Below are 5,407 nucleotides of genomic sequence, written 5' to 3' on the forward strand. Positions count from 1 at the left end.
CTCTCTCTCTCTCTCTCTCTCTCTCCCAATAAGACCTCTTATATTGTGGAATTCTTTTGGGCCTAGTGTGCTGTGTCCAGAGACGCTATTCTAACATATCAAACACAACTAAAGCAGGAAAGTAATATAAAAAGACCAAATTCAACTGATTTCTTTGCTTTAGCAGGAACCAAATAGTATAGAAGGCAAAATCGTTCCGTAAACCAATGAGCTCGAATGTCATTAAAAATGTATGCCATAGCTTGGAGGGGATAGGGTCCCCTTGGATAAAGCTCTCTGGATTCAAGGAGTTCACCAGGGAGATAGTTACAAGTAATTTTTCTTTTGAGTCAGAGTTTTACGCATCTCAGACTAAACTTGAACTCACTGTAGATATAGCTGAGGATGGTCTTGAACTTCATTATCCTCCTGCCTCTATCTCCACCCAGTGCTGGGATTATAGGTGTGCAGCCAATGCCTGGCTTTTTTTGTTTATACTGGTTCTGGGATGGAACCCAGGACTTTGTGCATGCTAGGTAAGCCTGCTGCCAACTGAGCTGCACCAGCCTCATCAAGTAATGCTTGAGTGAAGCTGTGAGTTCAAAGCCATAGATACAAACTTACCATCTATCTGTCCTACCTATGGCTATGAGAAGTGGATGTGAGTTTTCATCATCAACACTAGTTCTTCAGGAAGAGGCATTTTTCTAAATAAGCTGAATCCTAGATCCTTGTCTACAGGAACAACCCTTTTATTTAGTCTACTCTAGTTCCTCCCCATAGGAGAGGAAGACGGTACCTTCCTTAAACAGCTTCTTCCCGTTTGATAAGAAATGTGTTTCACAAACAGAAAAGCAAAATAGGAGACACCTGTGGATTAGACCTACACTACTAAAAAAAAAAAAGAGAAGAAGGTAGGATTAAGAAAAAAAACTTGGTGGCTAGGGAGACAATTCAATCAATAGAGCTTGCAGTAGCTCTCTTATCTGCAACCCCAGTGTGGGTGTCTGGGTGTGTGGGACCCCTAAACTCAGTTCCTCATGTTTTGGTGACTCCCAACCATAAAATTATTTTCTTTGTACTTCATAATTATAATTCTGTGGCTGTTATGAATCCTAATGTAAATATCTGAGGTTTCCAATAGTCATAGGTGACCCCTCCCTCCCCATCTTTCCAAGGGGTAGCAAACCCACAGGTTGACAACTGCTGAATGGATGAGCTGCAGGTTCAGTGAGAGAACCAGTTTCAAACAATCAGGCGACTGGCACCATACACTTGTCAAAAGCCCATGAACAGAGAAACGTAAGCCTAAGCTTTCCGGCAAGGGTAAGAGGGTCTGCAGACACTACTGACACTCTGCTCAACTGAAAAGCTTTGTCAAAATGCTTTCTAAATGCTTAGAAAGCACAGGTAAATGTTGCTCTCAGCTTTGGTCATGGAGGTCTCTTTTTTAGTTTTTTATTTTTATTTTTTTTGCAGTGGGCAGTGTCTAAAGTGCTAAGAATAAGTGATTGTTTCATGCCCCAATCAGAAAGGGATCATCGATTATCACTAGCCCCAGGGCTCAGGGAACACAGTGAAAGAGGGAGAGGAAAGAATGTAAGAACTGGAGGATGGCCAGGAATTCCACAGAAGGCGGTTTCTGGACAGGACATGGCTGCCACACTCACGAACCCACAACAGCTCTGATTACCTGTTGTGGCTGGTCGAATGGGTTTAGCCCCCATAGAGTCACGTGTTTGAACACTTGGCCGTAGGGAGAGGCACGATTAGGAGGGTGTGGCCTTATTGGCAGAGGCGTGTCACTGAACAGCCCGGCTTTGGGGGCTCTAAGAGTCAGGCTCCGCCAAGAGTCTCCTCGTGGCTGCTTTCTAATAAAGATGTAGTACTCTGCTCCATCTCCACTGTTGGCCTGGATGCTGCCGTGCTTCCCACCATGATGATAACGGACTAAACCTCTGAAACTGTAAGCCAGCTCCAATTAAATGCTGTCCTTTAGAAGAGCTGCCACGGCCATGATGGCTCTTCACAGTAATAAAACCCAAACTAAGTCACAAGTTCTACACAAAGATAGAGTTCATCGACATTCCAGTAGAGATAGGGGAGAGGCTGGTGAGGCCCCCTGGGGAATCATTTTTCTTCAGTGCTATAGCCACTGGTAAGAAGCCTATGGCGCAGTAAATAACATCCCTCGGTACACACACACTTATGCAAGCTACTCCAACTAAACACAGTGGGACACACACACACACACACACAAACATGCATGGAGTGAGAGTAGGAGGGAGATAAAAGAAAGTAATGGGGATGAATACAATCAAAGTAAATGTAAAAACTTGTCAAGAAATAAGTAAAAAAATACATATCTTGGGCTGGAGAGATGGCTCAGTGTGTAAGACCCTGACGAGCCTTAGCTTACAGGAGACCCCCTGAGTGAATCACATGGAGCCTGATCGATGCAAAGAACGTGAGGAGTTTTATTTCAGTGCACTGAGGCTGTCCCTCCCCCTCAGGAAAGGAGGCGACCCCGCACAGCTTGTTCAATGAGCTTTTATACAATTTTCAGGGCAGCAGCCATTAGAACAGTGTGACTTTTTAAACTGATTAGTCTATAGGGAATGAGGTGGCAAGGACTTAACTTGTCTGAAGGTGGGCACCGGTCCGTCCTGCGGAATGTGTCCCTGCCTGTAGGTTGTTTCTCACCCTGTGATCTGAGGAGTGTTAATTAGCCTTTCCCTTGCGGAGAGTTCTGCTACCTTCCTAAAGTTCTCGAGCTTATCTTATTAAAGAAATTTCTGGCCTCCCAGTGTTTTTCTGAGATGTCCCAGTTTACTTGGATCTTACAAGTGGTTAAGAGCATTGACTGCTTTTCCAGAGGTCCTGAGTTCAAAACCCAGCAACCACATGGTGGCTCACAACCATCTGTGATGGAATCTGATGCCTGCTTTCTGGTGCGTTTGAAGACAGCTACAGTGTACTTACAAATAATAAATTAATTAATTAATTAATTAATTAATTAATTAAATCTTTTAAAAATACATATCTTTACAAAAGGTGGACAATGAGGAAGCATGACATAGACTTTTAGTTTCCACATGTACATGCACATAAGTGCACATGGATTCATATGCACACACATGAACGTGCACTACACATAACTGTAGAAAGTTTTTCATGGGTTTGTACTTGTGGAAGAATTATTTCGGTAATGGAGAGTGAATATTGCACAAATACTTTCAGATTGATTATTTAGTAGTTCCTAGACTAAAATCAGAAGTCGATTTGATTATGACCCACATAGATTTATCACAGCCCAGGTACACACACATACATGTACATAAACAATAAACAAACTTTATTGATCCAATCCTTCCAGTAATTGTAACCCACTGTCCTGCCTCCCACTTGATCCCACTTGGCATTCCACTCACTGAAAGCATACTGGTTTTGCCTCCTGAACCTGCATTGCTGATGAGTTCCAACCAGTAATTTGGGATAGAGCGCTCAGCAATACTGTGGGACAGAAACCACGTCTAGAGACATGAGTTCATTATGGCTCCATCTGGGCTCCTCTAATATTCGAGTTACGACAGGTCTCCTCATACCCAATCACCCACGTGTGGGTGTGAGAAAACTGCTTCCCACGTCTGAGATCAAACGAGCTCTGGATGGCTGCAATCTTTTAACCACAAAGGCAAGCTTGCAGTCATTACCACATTCTTTGTCTGGTGGAGAGGCGGCCAGATTCCCAAGGTATCACTAATTTTGCTGCGAGCCAGACTATTAGAAGCATTGCTGTTGTTCAACTGCCAGGAGAAATGGAGAAACAAGACTGACAATGAACCATAGCGCTTCTCAACCTATGGGTTGTTGGGGTCGACCCGACCCTTTCTCAAAGATTGCCTAAGACCACTGGAAAACACAGATATTTACAATATGGTTCATAACAGTAACAAAGTTATAGTTATGAAGTAGCAACGAAAATCAGTTTATGGCTGGGGGTCACCCTGGCACGAGGACCGACATTAAAGGGTTGCAGCATTAGGAAGGTTGAGAACCACTGGCTTAGCAGGTACAGGTGCTTGAGACAAAAGCCTGAGGAGCTGAGGCTAATCCCCAGAACTCAGGTAAAAACAGAAGGACAAGAATCCACCAAGTTGTCTTCTGATAGCCACAAACCTGTGAATGGTAGGACACACCCGTCGCTGGCAATAACAATCAACTTAAAATCTTTTTTTTTCTTTTTTTCTTTTAAGAAATGGAACAATAAAGACAGAAGTGCTTAAGTGGTCATGTGGGAATAAAAAAACAAAAACAGGGCTGGTGAGATGGCTCAGCAGGTAAGAGGAGCGACTGCTCTTCTGAAGGTCGTGAGTTCAAATCCCAGCAACCACATGGTGGATCACAAACACCTATAATGAAATCTGACACCCTCTTCTGTGTACTCATTTATAATAATAAATAATTTAAAAACAAAAACAACAACAAAAAAAACCAAAAACTAAAACAAGGGTTGGTGTGATGTCTCAGCGGGTAAGAAGCACTGACTGCTCTTCCGAAGGTCCTGAGTTTGGATCCCAGCAACCACATGGTGGCTCACAACCACCCGTAATGAGATCTGACGCCCTCTTCTGGTGTGTCTGAAGACAGCTACAGTGAATTACGCTGGAGCAAGTGGGCCGGAGTGAGCGGGGCTGTCCTGAGTTCAATTCCTAGCAGCCACGTGATGGCTCACGGCCATCTGTACAGCTACAGTGTACTCATACACATAAAATAAATAAATAAATCTTTAAAAAAAAAGTAAAAATAAAAGTTGTGACCATAAAACAGAATAGGTACCCAGTCTTTAGTTGTTCTGAGCAGAAATGGGTGCCGTTATTACTATCCTATAGTATACTATAACTATACTATACCATTACTATACTATACTATATTATATTATTACTATACTATACTATTACTATATTATACTATACTATTACTATACTGGAAGACATCACAGCTATCAGCTAGAAAACCTGTGACTGCACTCTTCTGAACTGTTGGGTAAGTCTCTCCGATCTTACTTTTAGCACGGATGAAACTGATGCTAATATTCTGAAGCAGTCATACTAGTTTTGTTTCAGCAGCTTAAAAACATTTGAGTAAATGGGATTCATCCAGCGCCCCCCTCTTTGGCTACTGCCCTCCAACAGTCCTTTGAAACTGGCTTACCCTCCTTTCCAGAGTGAACTCAAATCCAAGGAGTTCTTGATGCGGGAGTATAAAGATTTGGCCACAGCTGGAGACAACTTCATATGGCTATCCCAGCTCCAAAAGTCCCCTGGGGTCAGTCATAGCATGGCCAAACTTCCTCTCAATCCTTCCCAGGAAATCCAAAATCATGGTTTCACAAATTCCTTCTGCTATTTTTTTTTTATTTTTATTT

Source organism: Mastomys coucha, unplaced genomic scaffold (genome assembly GCF_008632895.1).
Source record: "Mastomys coucha isolate ucsf_1 unplaced genomic scaffold, UCSF_Mcou_1 pScaffold3, whole genome shotgun sequence".
NCBI lineage: Eukaryota > Metazoa > Chordata > Mammalia > Rodentia > Muridae > Mastomys > Mastomys coucha.